We start from the raw sequence: 19,234 nt of genomic DNA, 5'->3' as shown, positions 1-19,234 counted from the left end.
TGATGATGTCATTATTTTATATTAATTTAATTAAAAATATAATACGAAATCTTTTATAAAAGAAAATACTAATTTTTTATAACGATGAACACGTCCTTTCTTATTTAAGTAATCATAAGATCATCCAAACATACATAAACACCATGACTATACATACTATTACACCCTTTGTAAATAAACTTCCATCACCAATTACAAGTGATAGATCAATTAACAATAACCTAGCGAATTAAGTCGATAGTAAGTGAAACTAAGCAATTACCTGATATCTAAAACTGAAAATAGTTATGATACGGAATGTAAGTAACATTTGTATCATTAGTTCATTACTATGTTAGTCACTGATGTACAACAACAATTGTAATATAGTTGGTCATTAAACAAATTTTACATTATGTCTTTGATTTCTTTAACGTATGACTTATGCATTTAAATTGGTTACCCAATCCTTATGTATTTAGTTATTTACATGCCTTCTATAGCAGATCCATTGACGAATTCCCAAATACTCGAATGAACTATATAGCTGGATTATGTTGACATTAAGTAACGCACTCAGGTCCAGTTTAGTGTACCACCCATAAGTCGTAATTTGCAGAAGTTGTAGTGGTAATATGTCACAAGATCAAATTATACAAAATAAGAAAATGGATCCATAAACCAAAATTTCATTATACATGAACAGTGGGCCTGACCATGAGACATGATCTTTTCCAACCAAAAGCTAGTTTTGAATCGAAAGTAATAACGATTTCACAGCCAATTGTACCGGGGGTGTAATGACTGAACTTCATTTCTCATAGATATTGACCTTACACCTGATGCAGATCACCAAAGAATGGTAGCAATGTGCAGGTGGATATACTTTCACCTGCAACACAGGTAAGTTGGGCATTTGAAAACTTCGAAGGTATGCAAAGTGTAGTATCTCTTCAAAAATTCAAATTTGGTTATACTTTCAAGAATACATGGTTAATTGTGGAGCACAATTTTATTGATACTTACCCGAGTTAAAGGATGGACACATAACATTGACACCTGTAGCCATCTTATGTACTTGACCATTCTAAAAAATCAACTAAGGGCAAGTTCTTGTCACAAAAATAAAAGAAAAAACAACCAAGAATAATATAAACACCTCACAATCACATGCCAATTTTAAATGGCAACATGAGAAAAAAATCAAGCAAAAGATAGAGATAAACAATATGCTACTTCTACTTAATTTAAATCATTAAACTCAAGCCAACGTTACCAGGTTTCTGCTCGAAAATCCAACAGCCTTCAAACCAAACTCTTTATTTTTGCTTCCACTTGTATATAAAATGTTCTTGTTCAAACTAATGATGTTAGATATCTCATGTCATCCATAAGAAAATAAGACTGAACAAACCATATAAACCAAGATACTAATCTTACCAAACTCTATCTCCACCTACCCATAACCGCCGTAATAAGGCGACATGACGCCAGCCATAGGTACCACCAAAATGATCGCCATCATAACCATCCCCATAAAGACCGATGAACCACAGGTCACCTCTTCAAATGCAATATAAAATTTCGATTTGAGTTGAAAGGAAAACCTGGTGGTCTATATGAAATCTGAAACAAAAACAGTAAAAATTGAATAAACTAAATCAACAAAGAAAATACACTTTAGAAACGGCTGAGATCATCATCAACAGTAGAAAATACTCCCTTTCTCGAGTAGTCTGAAAAAGAAAATCCCTTATCCATTTACCATAACACTTATGCAGGAAGTAGACATGTCCTAGAACAATGTTGATTATAAGTTTTAAATCACTCTTGAGTGTTTTAGTTACAAGTTACTACACCTCTATAATCTGAACACATAAATTACATTATCAAACATTACAATTTTTATATCACATCAACTATAATGTACAAATGATGTATGAAATGTTTTAATACACAAATGATGGTAATATGTATCTATACTTTCTAAAGTATATAGCCATGGTATTGGATTATTAGTGAACTTAATAGAAATAACCAATCAAAGTATCATGTCTAGCAGAAAATCCTATTGAGATCCAACTGGTTTCATGAAAACCACAAGTGTAGATGTATATCGTGACATTAGAGCAGAGAAATCGCAACTGATGGAGCAAACGAGAGCTAAATAGCAAATAATTAACATATCTATACACAAATATAGAAATATAGTAACCCTAATTATCATCATCATTCAATCCTTATCATTTTATACCTCAACTTGTTGACCACACTAAACAAGTGCAAACTTCCATTCTTCTCGTTTTTCTTCACTGGAGATTAGTTTTTAGAACCCTAACAAACACAAGCATAAAAGTTGGGTCAAAATAACACTGCATAACAGTTGGGTCAAAATCTACACTTTGACAAACTATAGTGTACTAAATTAAGTGGGCAAACTGCCCAAAACTGTACAAAATGCAGTCCCGAAAGTGTACAACTGGACAAATTGTAGTGTACTAAATTTGGTGAACCACTGAACCCACCCGTTTTAACACCTCTATACATATATGGTAAACACAATTTCACCTTAACTCAACGCAACAAACAGAATTTTCACTTCCGGTTATTATAGCATGTTGCACTTAAGTAACATGAAAACAACTGATTTAATTGATTAGCAATGTTAAACACGATCATAATGCACTTACAAATTTCTAACGAACATACAAGATTCTTTCTTATTAGCTCTCGCATTTTAAAAACAAAATAGTCAAAATGCTCCGTAGGCCCTGTTAACATACAATGAGCAAACACAAAAACATCACTTAGCTGAAAATTTAAAGGAACATCATGTTTAATTTCAAATAATACAGATAGTTACCTGACCCAGTTAAATTTGCATTCAGGAACATAATACTTACTTTATGTTTCATCAGCAAAAATCTTCCTTGGCTAAATCATAACCAGCCATTGAATGATTTCAGCATTAGCTTTCACCCTAAAGTGTTTTCCGTGATGTGTAAAGCATCCTGAATCATTTTATTCAAAAAAAACATATTATTAGTGAAAAACTACTGTCTATTTTTAAATACGCCAACTCTTACAGAAGAAGGGAAAAGAAAAAAAAAACTCAAGTCCCGCAAACATGAGAATGGATAAAAGTGAAGTAACCTGAATAATGTCATCAACAATACCCTATGCAACTCTTGAAGCCACAGTACCGATTAGGAGTTCCGCCCCGAGTTCAACAGCAACCCTAGCTTTAGGGTTAATCTGCTCATCTCTAAAGGGATACATTAATGATATTAATATCATAACCCCAATCAACCCATTCATAAGTAAATGGGGGCATGATTGTCATCAGTTGTACAACAGTTATACAAAGTCAAGAATAGATACACAACTTATGATTATGGGATTCAAAAAATATTGTACCACTTTGTAGGCTATACGGGTTATACACTAAACAACTGGAGTTAGAAAGGGAAAGGGACAAAACGGGTGATAACTTATACATACTGTTACTAAATTATTACACATGCTAATCCTGAAAGAACTCGGCAAATTCTAGTTCAACAAAAAAGCATGTAATTTCATACATACTATTACTGAATTATTATGTTACTATATTTTCTAAAACTCAGCAAAAGAACTCAGCAAATTATACTGTTTCTAAAAATCCTAAATTATAGTGTTACTAAAATTCCTTAAGGAACTCAGACAAAGCTAACAATTCACATAACTCATTGTTTGAAAACGTCATTCAGACTTTTAAGTTACTAAAATTTTTAAAAACATTAACATCATCGGGTCTTTTATATATAACTTGTATCAAAATTATTGTGTACGGATATACCAAATATCATTCATAAATACAAGCAAATAACAAAAATTTTATAATCTTTTCCCTAAAACCACTAGAACAAAATAGAGCTAAAAGTTGAAATAAAGTAAGAATTTTAGATGGTAAATACCTTGGATAATTTTAGGAGTGTGGATTGATGCTTGAGTCTTTGAAAAATGGCAAGTTACTAAAGTTATGCCCGGATTTGGTAGATGGGTCGGCAGTTGGGAGAGAAAAGGGGTGGGGTGAGCAGGTGTAGGTGAAATGTGTTTGATTGAATTAAGGGTTTTATGGTAGCGCTCAATATTTTCATTTAGCGCGTAAAACAAATATTTTCCCGGTTAAGCTAGTGCGTCGACAAGTATACTGTTTTAAAACTCACTTGTTCCCTAATTTATTGTCCATATTCCATTTTTTGATGTCACAAATTAATTGTCTATTTTTATAAATAATAATATAAGAAGAATAAGTTATATTATACTCTTAATGTATGTGGATATGATTAAATGAGAAAGAAAAAGTAAGGGTAAAACTGAAAATTAAACAGAAAGTACAGTACTTTTATAACATTTTCTTAAATTATATGTTTTTTTGTCTTGGGACAATTAATATGGAAAGGAAGTAGTATATCTTTTCTTAATTAAAAAATCAGTTTTTTTAAGATTTATTTTTTATTAATTTATTATAATATACGGAGTAGTTAAATATATATTATTACCATATTAATTGTTACAGTTAAAGAAAGTTTATTATTACACTATAATTTTTATTACATTATAGTTTACTCCTTAATTTTTACCTATTTTTTTTTATCTTGTATACACAAAACAAGGGGTATAAAAAAAACTTTACATATTTATTCTTATCTATTTCTAAAAATTAACAATTAATTTGAGACATTCAAAAATCAAATACTGAGCAATTAATTAAGGACGGATGAAGTATATTTTCACATCCTAATTAAGTATTATATTTTCTTGTCCTATATAACGGTTAATATAAATATAATATAAATATAATTACCACACTTAATAAGTTTAGGTGGAAATTCTCCTGCGATTAGAGTTCGTCTAGATGACGAAAATGATATTTTATTCATTTTAGGGTTTAGGGTTTATCGTGCGAAACTTTAAATCATAGCATAAATTATGAAGAGGTCTGCCAATATCATTCCGTTATTGGCAGTGTAACTTGTCAATACACATTAGACGCGGAAGTTAATCAATTGTTGCAAGTAGGGATTTTCCAAACTACAGTCCAATATTCGGATAAACAACAAAAAACAAGTCAAAATAAGGGAGCAATGGTGCGATTGTTAACCGTAAACCGTAAACCCTAAACTCTGTTCCGTCACTTTAGAGTAATCTGACGTTGAGGCACTATATATCCAACTCGTCAAGATCCATCGTTGTGACTTCCATACGTATACTCTCGGCAACAAAACATGTGGTGTCATGACAAATTGTATGAAGAGGTCTCCATAGCACTTATTGTCAATGCGATGAGTATTCTTTTAAATGCGAATCACTTGATAAAATAAATAGTCGGGACTATTACGTCTCGGTTGTTGCAAAGCTATAACGCGTTGAATGCTTCAGTGTATGAGTAGTAACAATAGGTCAGATAATCATGAACAGTCCACCTGCAAAAAAGGTCAACCTTTTTGCAGCATTCAACGTTTTGCTGCAAAAAGGATTACTGTCATCTGCGATAGGCTTGAAGATTCTGAATAGACAGCAACGTCCCTTACCTCCGACGCGTTATAAGAAAATGTAGTTTGGAAAAAGAGTTTGAAAATAGTGGAATCGGAGTGAGATGACTAAATTAGAAATAAAAAACGTTAAGGGGTGTATTATGAAAAAATTGATAAAATGAGAGAATAATGGGTGAAAAGTAAAAAAGAATAAAAAGAGAGACAGGAAAGGGGGAGCCAAGAATCGAACGGTTTACCCTTCGGTATATACCTCGGATGGTTAGCCAGTAAGCCATTGTTGCATTTATTTTGAATTTACAATGTTTAGTATTTAACCTAAGAAATCTCATTTTTAAATTAGCCAAACAGTTGTTTTTTACCCTTCGAAGTGATTGCTATTGTAATTATATCCTAATTGAAGAGTTCCGGTTATCATGTTCTCTTTGAATATATGTATAATATATTTAACATGAAACAGTTACTCGTAATATACATTATATAGTTTACTTTTTAGGATGGTTGGATGGGCATAAAAAAAATATTTTACTTTTGAGGATGGTTGGATGAAAAAAAACAGCTGACGTGTTTTGAACCCAAGACCACCAGGAAACCAATCATAGCACCTAACCACTCCATCAACATTGTATTTATATATGTGTGTTACTCATTAAATTAAATAATGCTTGTAAAAGCTGGGTTTTTTTGGAAGAAAACAAAAGCAGCCATAGTTTTTTTTTTTTTTTTTGGTAACCTTGGTATCCAACATTTTTTAACTGACTAATCCCAGGGCGACTACCCGCTTTGCGAGCAGCCCGGAGTCACTGCAGGAGAACCTCCGTGGCCATGACCGCTTTGTGAGCAGACCAGAGTCATTGCAGGCGAACCTCCGTGGCCATGAGGGGGAATAACTCTGTGGGTGCAAGTAATCGAACCCTTGACCTCCACATTGGAAGGTCAGGGCCTTACCATGCCACCACCACCCTCATGGTTAGGAGCCATAGTTTTTTTAGCCAAGGAGTTTGTGGGTAATTACACTTGGGTCCTAATTGAATAGTACTCGTATGAAATCTCAATTGAATATATTTATTATAATTATATTATAATTATAATTATAATTAAAATTATAATATGGTAATTAATTAATTAATTAATTATAAGTATAAATTATATTAACATAATACGCAGTAATAATCAATGAAAATAATGGCGGCAAAAATTATTTGGGTATTCCCTCCCATCTTTCTAAAACATTTTAAATTCCTTAATTTTCTAACTTCCTAAAAGGTCACTAATATTCCTTAATCTATCTTCTTTCTTTATCTACCTAAATTCACTGGTATATAGATTTCTGATCCTATTATTCAATAATCAGATATTGAATGTCAATCCATCAGTATGATTATGGTTATTTCGATTATTTTTATACGATTATTCGATGTTTATTCTCCCTTATCTATTTGACCTAATTCCAAAAATCCTTTGTTCCGCAATTACAATACGATCTTCGCCGATGGTATGTATCATATCAATACCTTATAATTCATTCTAAGTTTTGATATATAATTGTTGTTTGATTTAATAGGTGTCTCTTTTTTCTTGCTTACGTATATTTTAAATTGGAGATTAGGGTTTAAAGCTATTGACTTCAAACCGTTAATTGTTGGCGATTACCGTTGTTTTACCTGCTATTGCTGCTGTTTCCGTTAACTCCACTGTCCTGTTTGAATTTGGTATGTCACTGAATTTTGCATACTAACTGTTTATAAATTTATAATTGTTATGCTTAATCGGGTGGAATTAGGGTTATGGTTGTTGATTTGTTATGTTTAACTATGAAGTGATGTAAAAATATTATCAAAATTTTAATTATTAAGTGATGTAAATTTTACACCAAACGATAATATTTTGTATGTTTAATTTAGTACAACTGACATAAAAATGGGTTTATGGACGAATTTACAATTACAATTAGACGAAATTATTCTTGATGTGCAGTTCACTGAGCTTCCCATTTTACTTATCACTTCATTTTTGAAATAGGTATTGTTCTTGATGTGCAGTTCAAGTACTGCATTTATCGTTTGCAAGACCAAAGATTTAGTCACAACTCATAAAAAAAGACACAGTAACAACTCATAAAACGTTTGCAGTAAGTTGCATATCACTTTATGTCGATATTCTGTTTCTTAAATCGTGTCACCAACATTTTGGAGCTAATGTTATGTGTACTAAATGTGGTCAACTAAGTATACAGTTAGTATAAATTAGCTCTATACATTTAGTATACTAACTCTAATCGTTGGTCCTCTCGGGCATTCCCACTTACATCCGTCCCTTTTCTCTCGATAAATATTGTTACCGCATTTGATTTTGTTTGATAATAGTTGGAGTATTTTTATTCAAGAATGATTATATTATATACTAGAGGTTTAGCAGTTTAAATTTAAACAAAAAAGCAAATTCTACTCAATACTTTGCGACTTCAGACCAACAGTAAAGTTCAAGATTCATGAGTTGCTTACAACTACAACACCTTCATAGATCCAACAGGATACCAAGGTCAAGTAGATATCCCTGGTATGAAGCTATAAAACTTCTAGTAAAATAGAACTTAAAATCTTAAAAAAGTTTGGTATGCATAACTGTTGTAGTCATGATCTTTGAGGTTTGTTAACTTCAGTTGATATAAAGTTCTATATTTAAACTTTATTACATATAGTTCATAGTTCCAATCTGAATCATATTTATCTTTTATAAAAGTTATTTTGATTTCATTTTTCGTTCAAATTTCCAGGCATCATCAAGAGAATCGAACACTAAAAAACAGTTCTACTGTTCCGAAACAGCTCATCCACAAGGACACCACTAGAATTCATCATTGATCACACATTCGATGTAACAACAACCGCAACACCAACAGCAGACACACTGGCCAGCAACACAAAAGGCAACACAAAATCCATGTAAAGACCACAAAGGTTATGTTACTTAGAGTTATAATCAATTGCACTAATAAGTCTCATGCATCCATATCATTCCAAGTAACAAACAACGACATAAAAACCAACCCGCAGTGAAGCACGAGCCCAATACCCTCGTTTCTAATTGTATACACAACTACTGTTATATAAATTGTTCTTTTATTAAACATTAAAACCCGTTATACAAAATTTAGGATCACTAAATAGTACCAGCTGACTGTCTAACTAATGATTACATGAATGAAAAAATACAAGGCGTATTGTGGCTGTTTTGTGTTGGGAAAAGAATGACAGTTTAAATACCATGTTGAGATCTTTAATAAAAGTGATTGAGATTATAGTTTAGTTTTTCATGTAGCTTTTTAGTTTACACATTTAGTTTTCATATATTCATTTGGATTACTTCCTGAGAATCACCATTCAACAGCTGGTATTAAATTTTTATTCATTTAAATTACGAGTTCTAGTCATTCTCTATTGTATGTTTCCTAAATTTGCAACTTCATGTTCTTTTATTGTTTGCAGCTGCAACAGTTGCTCCTACTACTTTGTTTCAGCGACCTATGCTATTGCTATGTCAAGCTATTAACTATAAGTGTTCATCATTGCCTGAAACCTCCGTCGCCCTTTATCCCTAAGGTATATAATTGTGTTCTTTTCTGCTTAATCAGTTACCTATTTCTCACTTCCAAATTTTGTGAAATTAGTTATTGTAGTAGATGTTTAATTTGTCGTTATAGTAGGAACCTAAATGCTATGCTAGATAAATATATTATTGGACCATATGGTTTATTTATGATAGTTGGAGACGCTATTGGTACGTCTCTCGCTTGGCCTTGTCTGTTTATATCGGTATGTCCTTGTTAAACTTGTAATAATTAACATTAATTTCAACGTGTACCTTTATGTTTATACATGGATGGTTTATTTGTAGTTGGTACGTGAAGATTGATAGAGATAGATGTTGACCTATGACATTATGCACCGCTTGTCATTGATTTTATGTTCTTGTTAAATGTTATTCGAAGTCATTGTGAATTTTTATGTTTAGTTTTGTTTGTGTTATGAGAATAATTTATTGAAAAATAATTTTGTTTTATTTTATATTTGTTTTAGTATAAATTATTAATTAGGTGTCCATGATCATGTTAAATAAAAATCGAATTCAATAAAATCGCTCAAAATCCGAAAACTAAACCGGATTCGAATGTTGGAACCAAACCCGATTAACTGAACCAGACAAGAATGCCCGATTTGGATCTGATTATCCGAACCGGACTCAAAACCCAGACCCGAATATTCGAACCGGATCTTAATATCTGAACCGGAACCAAATATCTGAACTGGATCCAGAACTGCTATGACTTTATAGGACATATAATTATGTCATAATAAATTTGATATAATATTATTATATTAAGACCCATTTTTAGTGGTACTAACCTTGAAAATCATTGCATTAGGACCTTTTTTCTTAGTACTAAACTAGTATATCGATACATTAGGACCCTTTTTATTAGTACTTTTGTAGTATTTTTTTATAATAGGAGTTTTATTTGGGTACTAATATACTATATACTTATAATTGGACCATTTTTGTTAGTCCTTAAGAAATATAAAATTTTATTAGGACCCCTTTGTTGGTGCTAACGTAATTTTTTTTTACTTTTGGGACCCTTTTGTATGTCTCAATCTAAATAAAAGTCACTCGATATGTACTTGTAAAGACTTTTCCGTGTGGTCGTTAATTATATTATAGGACCCGATAATTGGTTTCATAATCTTATTACCTTTTACGACACTTTTTTGCGTCTATACTTTATACGACCGCCTTAGTTGATACACACCTCATGTTGGTCCTATCAGCCCAAAAGGTCCTATAAAGTGACATTATAGGACCAATTTGGGTGTCCTATATGTACACTTTTGTTGTAGTGTTCATACTTTTTCCCCTTATGTGTCAAGGCAGTTAAAGGTTTGGCTACTCGGGAGAAATCTCGAATAAATCTCCTATAATAACCGGCTAAACCCAAAAATTGACGTATTTGCGTTGGAGTTTTCGGGGTTTCCCAATTTTTGATGGCTTCGATCTTGGCGGGATCAACTTTGATTCCATTACTACTGACTACGTGGCCAAGAAATTGTACTTCATTTAACCAAAAAGCGCACTTGGAAAATTTTGCATAAAGTTGTTCTTTTCTTAACAACTCTAACACAAGTCTCAAGTGTTGTTCGTGTTCTTGGTTATTCTTCGAATAGATAAGAATGTCATCAATAAAGACAATGACAAACTTATCTAAATATGGACTACATACTCGGTGCATGAGATCCATGAAAACTGCGGGTGCATTGGTTAGACCGAATGGCATAACCATGAATTCGTAATGGCCATAACGAGTTCTGAAGGCTGTTTTTGGTATATCAGCTTCTTTAACCCTCAGTTGATGATAACCCGACCTTAAGTCGATTTTGGAGTATACGCTCGAACCTTGGAGTTGATCAAATAAGTCGTCGATTCGGGGTAAAGGGTATCAGTTTTTGATGGTTACTTTGTTCAGCTCACGGTAATCGATACACATGCGAAAAGACCCATCTTTCTTTTTAACGAACAAAATTGGAGCTCCCCAAGATGACGTACTCGGTCGGATAAAACCACGTTCTAATAATTCTTGTAGCTGACTTTGTAATTCTTTCATTTCGGTGGGCGCAAGTCTATATGGAGCACGAGCTATTGGTGCGGCTCCTGGTACAAGATCTATTTGAAATTCAACGGATCGGTGTGGAGGTAGTCCCGGTAATTCGTCCGGAAACACCTCAGGAAATTCTCTTGCAACAGGAACGTCATCGATTTTATTTTCTTCTTTTTCAACCTTCTCAATGTGTGCTAGTATGGCATAGCAACCTTTTCTTATTAGTTTGCGCGCCTTCAAACTACTAATAAGATTTAATTTGGCATTACCCTTTTCTCCGTACACCATTAAGGGTAACCCATTTTCTCTTGGAATGCGAATCGCCTTCTCATGACAAACAACTTCGGCTTTCACCTTGGACAACCAGTCCATTCCAATAATTACGTCGAAGCTTCCCAATTCCACCGGTATTAAATTAATTGCAAACGTTTCGCTAATTAAACTAATTTTTTGATTTCGGCAAATTTTATCAACCTTAATTAGTTTACCGTTTGCTACTTCAACTATACACTTTTTATCCAAAGGCGTTAACGGGAAATTTAATTTGGCACAAAATTCTCTACTCCTATAACTTCTACCGGCACCCGAATCAAATAAAACATAAGCAGATGTATTGTTGATAAGAAACGTACCCGTAACAAGCTCCGGGTCTTCCTGTGCTTTCTCCCCATTAATGTTGAAGGCTCTCTCACGGCCTTGCCTATTTCCATTTCGGCACTGGTTTATGGTATGGCCCGGTTTTCCACATCCATAGCAAACAACGCCATTATTATTTGTTCCGGCATTATTTACTCCATTGTTTGTATTTGGTCCGTAGACTTCTTACTTTGCCGCAATATGGCCATTCCTATTGCACTTGGTACATAACTCTCTACAAAACCATTCTGAATGAAACGTATCACACCTTAGGCATATAGTTCTTTGCATTTTGTTGTCGTCGTTGTTGTTGTTGTTGTTGTTGTTGTTGTTATTGTTGTTGTTGTTGTTAGGGTTATTGTTGTTGAGACGTTTGTTGTTGTTATTGCTGTGATTGGGATTGTTGTTGTTGTTATTATTATTGGGATGGTTGTTGCGGTTATTGTTGCGGTTATTGTTGCGGTTATTGTTGCGATTATTGTTGTTGTTGGGGTGGTTGCGATTGTTGTTGAAATTGTTGTTTTGATTGTTGTTGTTGTACTGGTGACCCTGATCATCGCTTTCCTCCCACTTTCTTTTCCCCTGTTTCATTATGGCCTCCTCGACCGCTTCTTTCTTTATCCCTCCTGTAATTTGGCCTATCAATTTGTGGGCTATACGGCTCGCTTTCTGCATTGTTGCAGGGTCGTTAGCACCTACATGCTCTTGGATTCGTTCCGGCATCCCTTTTATGAATGCTTCAATTTTTGCTTCTTCGTCCTCAAATGATCCAGGACACATTAAAGCCAGTTCATTGAAACGTCGCTCGTAGGTAGTGACGTCTAACCCTTGGGTTTTCAGTGCTTTAAGCTCTGCCTTGAGCTTGTTGATTTCGGTTCTGGGACGGTACTCTTCCTTCATCATGTGTTTGAAAGCGGACCATGGAAGTGCGTAGGCGGTATTCTGTCCTACGTAATCCATGTAGGTATTCCACCATGTCAAAGCAGTACCCTTGAAAGTATGTGTGGCATACTTAACTTTATCCTCTTTTGCGCAGTTGCTGATTACGAATACAGCTTCAACCTTCTCTGTCCACCGCTTTAGTCCAACGGGTCCTTCGGTTCCTTCAAACTCATTAGGTTTGCAAGCCATAAAAGCTTTGTAGGAACATTCTATCCGGTTGCCATTGTTTCCTCCACTGCTGGAACCCGATTGGTTATTGTTATTCATTGCATTCACCACTGCAGCCACATTTGCAGCGAAAGCTTGAAGTTCTTCTGTGTTCAATTGTTGTTGTCTAGTAGCTGGAGGAGCCATTTCCTTCAAAAATAGCTGAATGAGTTAACCATATAGAATTTTTAGAAGTAGCCAAAAAGTATTTTATAGCTTAATATGAACTTATTATTATAAAAGCCTTTTCTTCATATTAGCGTTTTATAACTGTAATAATGTTCATACTTGGCAGCTAACACACAAATTAACTATTAAAATTATAATATGAAAAACTGTGGTAAGTTATTACGTTACTACGTAATAATAAGTTGTAATAATAATAATAATAAACCTTCCATGCTTATTCTTATTATTATACAATCATAAGGAAAATTACATCGCAAACTTTCATACAAACTTAAACATACAATATACTACATATTTCACAATGCATGGAATACAGGATAGCTGCCGATGGTTCAAGAACGGCGAGATTTCTTAGATGTTGACATTGTTTCTTTCTCGGCCAAACGTTTGGATTTTTGTTTGGATAGTTCTTTTCCCAATTCCTCCCAATTGGTTCTTTTGGCTAATTGTTTGGGAGCAAAACCAACAGTCGTTATACGAGCGGTCATTTTATAAACTGGTTTCTTAGGTAGTTCAGGTGGATGATCACAAACATTTTGGGTCATAATAGGTTCATCGGGTTTGGGATCGGGTATAACAGCCAAAGATTTTCCCAAATCACGTTGTGGCTCGGTAATTTCCACAACTTCTTCAGGATCCTCTTCTTCGGGTTCCTCCTCTGGATCTTCTTTCGGATTCTCTTCTGGAACCTCTTCTGGCAATTGTGAATCTTCCCAATTTTCCCAACAATTTTCCACTTTAATGGTAGTACCAAAAGTTAACTTTTCCGTTGGTTCATAAGTCGTATGCTTTGACTCAGCCTCCGAATCACTTGATAAGTAAATGAAATCTGAATCACTAGAGATGCTTATATGATCGGATGAAGTCATCTATCACATAATAGCAGGCACGTTAAGGGAATAATATATCTTAGAATATTTACATATTAATAATATTATGTTTCTAACAATTATGTTAAGCAATCATTTTTAAAACAAATATGGTCGAAGTCCAGACTCACTAATGCATAAAAAAAAATCCGTTAGACACACTAATAAAAAAAAAATTCTGGTTCTCTAAGACCAACGCTCGGATACCAACTGAAATGCCCCGTTCATATTAATTATAAACGTTTCATATTAATTGGTTTCTTTGCGAGGTTTTGACCTCTATATGAGACGTTTTTCAAATCTTGCATTCGTTTTTAAAAACAACCATAACCTTTATTATTGAATAAGGGTCTTAATGATATAATTTAGATTGTCTATCAAAGACAATCTACTCGAATAAATAAGTTTTTACACAACCCATTACAACATGATCAAATATATTACAACAAACACTCTGAATGCAAGTTTAAACAATATTAACAATTATGCCGACTCCAAATCTTGACCTTGGGATGGCATACGACAGTGGAAGCATTTTTAATATTCACCTGAGAAATAAAATGCTTAAGACGTCAACAAAAATGTTGGTGAGTCATAGGTTTAATTTCTATATAATAATCATAATATTTAATAAGCCACAAGATTTCATTTAATTAAATGCGCAGGATCATTACAACTGCAAAAATCATTCATACGATGAGTTGCTTGGTAACCGACCTTAACATAGAGCGCTTAAGATATCTGGCATCATATATTCCACTATTCAAATGTATGACAAGAACCCTTCGAAGTACTAAATCATTTCCACTATTCGAAAATGGGGGTGGTTGGTGCCCGTAGATCTACCTTTAGGATTCGCGTCAATTAGTGTTTTTCACTAATTCTTAGGTTACCAAGCATAATAATAATAATTACAGATATCCGATATAACAAAATAGTCTTAGAATGTAGTTTCATGAACTTGTGCTTATTTTGTAAAACATTTATAAATTTGCATGTATTCTCATCCCAAAATAATTTAGATAGTAAAAATGGGAGTATAACTCACTTGTGATGATTTCCGAATAGATGGTGATAAGACTTGGCCTTTTGATGAATTCACGAACCTAGTAATAATATTCTTGTGTCTAGATATATATATTTATAATTAATATTCCATACTTATGATACTTGTGATAATTTTAATTGTCCATTGTTAGTAGTCCAACGTTCGTAGTCCAATAGTCCGATAGTCCAACAGTATAAATATATATATATATAAATATAAATGTGTATATTGTGTTAGAATTTACTATAATATATTGTCTTAATATAGTAAGACACATAATATGTATATTGTCTGAAGCAATCCGCGACCCATTGTATACATGTCTCAGGCTCGATCACAACTCAAAGTATATAATATTTTGGAATCCACTTCGACCCACGGCTAACTCGAAATTACTGCCAATGGTGTCTTATAGTTTGTTCCAATAATATATATAGAAGAAATCAAAATGATATATCAAAACGCTATATACGGATCCACGGTGATCAAGTCATATATATATATATGGTGCCTTACGATCTTTATTAAGACTATAATATATTGTCGTAGAACTTAATCATGACTATTATAAATTGTATTTCTATAAGTTCGGGAACAAGACATGTATAAATACATGTAGGATACAAGGTAAGTTAGCTAGGATAAGGTTAGCATCCATTTTTATGAATCATGTCCGTAGCTAAAAATTAAGAAAAATATCCAATTTTGTTTTACCCATAATTTCTTCGTTACAAATCCATTTTGAGTGATTCGAGTTGCCATGGTTTCGTATCGAACTCAATATTATTAATCTTAACAGAAAAAGTATAGGTTTATAGTCGAAAATACAGCTTAGGTGTCAAATAAGAGAAGATAATCATATCCGTCGTAAGAACGACATCTTGATGACCCTTTTGAAAAACATAATTCCACTTAGAGTTTAACCATGGATTTTGGATATATTTCATACCCATATAAAATAAGATTTTTCACCAAAGGAAATCTTTTAATTCAAAGTTTAAGATAGACTTTTAAAATTAAACCCAAAACAGTCCCCGTTCGACTAAGACGGCGTATATTCGATTTTAAGGTGTTCTTCGTGTTTACAAGTTTTATATCCTTATGTTAGCTTGACATATAGTCATAATACATGTGTTAAAGTATTTTAAATGTCAATTTAGAAGGATTAAGTTTATTTGTAAACAAGTTTAGAAATAATCTAAACTATGTTCTTGTTGTTATTAGTTATAACTCAAAATAAGATAGCTATATGAATATGAATCGAACGAGATTTTGAACAACGCTATTACCTCAACTTACTAGGGTAAAGCTACTGGAAAAGATAGTAAATAATCATTAGCTCAAAGGTAGCTTTGATGGCTTGAAATTCTTGAAGTAGAATTATGGAATCAACAAAAGTTTCAAGTAAGAAATCTATCTTGATTTAAGATAGTTATGAGTATATAAATTGAACCAAAATTTTTATATGATTCTTACCTTGATTATTAGATGAGAAGCTACTGATATAAAAGTAGGATTATGGATTCTAAAGAGTTGTGGAGTTGGATTGAAAGATTGGAAGTAAACTTGTACACTTGGAAGGTTATCTTGATATGTTCTTGATCAAACTTTCTTATGATGATTAAGTGTTGTTTTAAGGCTTGTAATAGATGATTATTTTGCTGAATTGAAGTAGGTTCCTTAAGGCTTTCAAGTGTGTGAGTTAGAGAATAATTGGAAGTAAGAATTTTGAACTAGAAATGAAATGGGGATGGCCATATATGGCGTGAAAATGGGGGGACAAAAACAAATTCCAAGCTTGTAATCTTGTGTAATTAATCAAGCTAACTTCCAATTTGAGTTTACCTCATATCTAGGTCAGATTTTAGGTTGATTAGTATGTTGATTTGATGTGTATATACCAATAGTGAATACGTAAAGAAGCTGGGTATGATACGGGTATAAATACCGAATGAATACAAGTAGAATTCCTGATAAAATTGAATGAGAAAATTGAGTATAGCTATCTTTGTTGAGTATAAGTATGTTAGTATATACGTTTAAGTCCTTCAAAAGTGTATTAATACATATTAATACAATACATATACATACATTTTAATTTAGAAGTTACTACAACATTAATCATTATATATATGTATATAGTCTTGAAGTCTTTAAGTTAGTAATCTCATTTTATGTATATAACCAATTGTTATTATATGTAATGAGATACTTAAATATCATTTTATCAAATCATAAGTGTATATATATATCCATATATACATCATTATATAATTATTTCGAGTTATGACGTTCGTGTATCGTCAGACAAACTGGGTGGCCAAACATTTGTATAAAATTCATTTCAAATAACCAAATCTTAATGAGTTTGATTGCTTAACATGTTGAAAACATTAATTATGTAAATATTAATCTTCTATATATTAGCGAAAAAATCCGGGTCGTTACATCTTTGGAGTTTCCCAGTTCTTAACTGACTCAATCTTTGCTGGATCGACCTGTATTCCATTGGCCCCTACAACATGGCCAAGAAATTGTACTTCTGGTAACCAAAAGTTACACTTAGAGAACTTTTCATACAACTGCTCTTCTCTAAGCATTGTCAATATCGAACGTAGATGCTGTTCGTGCTCTTCCTTGTTCTTGGAGTACACCAATATATCATCAATAAACACAATGACGAACTTATCTAAGTATGGCTTACACACAGTTCATGAGGTCCATGAACACTGCGGGTGCGTTCGTCAAACCAAACGACATCACTGTAAACTTATAATGTCCATAACGTGTTCTAAACGCTGTCTTCGGGACATCAGCTTCTTTGACTCTCAATTGGTGATACCCGGATCTCAAATCAATCTTTAAATAACAACTGGATCCCTGCAGTTGATCAAATAAGTCATCAATCCTCGGTAATGGATACCGATTCTTGATTGTCAACTTGTTCAATTCTCTGTAGTCGATACACAATATCATCGACCCATCCTTTTTCTTAACACACAGGACCGGAGCTCCTCAAGGCGAAGAACTCGGTCGAATAAATCCCTTTTCTAACAACTCTTGCAATTGACTAGACAACTCTTGAAGCTCTGGGGGTGCGAGTCTGTACGGTGCGCGAGCCACCGGTGCCGCTCCAGGCACTAAGTCTATCTGAAACTCAATTTCTCGATGCGGTGGGAGACCAGGTAATTCCTCAGGAAAAACTTCAAGAAATTTCTTAACTATAGAAACGTCTTCGGGTCTCCTTTCTTCTGGTACAATTTGGCTTACATGAGCCAAGAATGCGATACATCCCTTTCTCACATACTTCTGGACTTTCAAGCAGTTAATGAGATGTAATTGTGAACCATTCTTTTCACCATAAATCATCATAGGTTCTCCGTCAGCAATAGGAATACGAATAGCCTTTAGGTCACAGACCACCTCGGCTTTGTTACCAGTTAACCAGTCCATTCCAACCACAAGGTCAAAACTTTCCAGTTTAATAGGTATCACATCAATGCTAAAAGGCTTACTTTCTAATATCAAAGTACAACCATGATAAATCTTATCAGCTCTCATCAAGTTACCATTTCCTAGTTCTATGGAATACACGTTATCCAAGGAAGAAACAGGATTTTTAACATTGTGACAAATATCCTTAGATATAAAACTTCTATCGGCGCCAGTATCAAACAAAACATAAACAGGTTGATCATCGAGTGAAAGCGTACCCGTGACTAGTTTCGGATCATAACGAGCTTCCACAGAATTGATGTTGAACGCCCTACCTCGAGCATTCCCATTGTTGTTGTTCTTAGGACATTCCTTATTGAAATGACCTGGCTGTCCACAACCATAACAGTTCTTAACATTATTAGCATTGTTTGCGTTGCTTGCAGTGCTGTTGTTGTTGGTGTTACCATTGAGATTAACCTTGTAATCTTTTGACAAATGACCAAACTTCTTACAACGGTCACAATATAGAATAGAACAGTTTCCAGTATGATGCTTGCCACACTTCTGACATTGTGGCTTTTTGCCCTTGTACCCGGAGTTAGTTCCTGTGATTCCAGTGTCGTTGCGGTAAGAATCTTGCTTTTTGAACGGCTGTTGATTAAAATTCTTGTCCTGACCACCATTCTACTTCCTCTTACCATCATTTGACTTATTCTCATTCACTGTAGTGCCCTTC

The 19,234-nt window shown here is 33.6% G+C and overlaps 2 long non-coding RNA genes across 2 annotated transcripts; one reads left to right on the top strand and one right to left on the bottom strand.

Moving 5' to 3' along the window:
- Window positions 1-1,187: 1,187 nt before the first annotated feature.
- Window positions 1,188-4,079, bottom strand: LOC139873516 (uncharacterized). The gene is made up of 6 exons (XR_011767365.1): window positions 3,936-4,079; window positions 3,133-3,244; window positions 2,883-2,990; window positions 2,670-2,750; window positions 2,234-2,313; window positions 1,188-1,605 (listed from the first exon to the last, which is right to left on the bottom strand). It is a non-coding gene; the product is annotated as an uncharacterized lncRNA (long non-coding RNA).
- Window positions 4,080-6,792: 2,713 nt separating this feature from the next.
- LOC139873194 (uncharacterized) lies at window positions 6,793-9,326 on the top strand. Its single transcript, XR_011767285.1, has 4 exons — window positions 6,793-7,011; window positions 7,126-7,228; window positions 7,539-7,647; window positions 8,293-9,326. It is a non-coding gene; the product is annotated as an uncharacterized lncRNA (long non-coding RNA).
- Window positions 9,327-19,234: the final 9,908 nt, after the last annotated feature.

Source organism: Rutidosis leptorrhynchoides, chromosome 10, assembly GCF_046630445.1.
Source record: "Rutidosis leptorrhynchoides isolate AG116_Rl617_1_P2 chromosome 10, CSIRO_AGI_Rlap_v1, whole genome shotgun sequence".
Lineage (NCBI taxonomy): Eukaryota > Viridiplantae > Streptophyta > Magnoliopsida > Asterales > Asteraceae > Rutidosis > Rutidosis leptorrhynchoides.
Note: the sequence above shows the minus strand (reverse complement) of the source record. Positions and strands in the feature narration are given on the sequence as shown.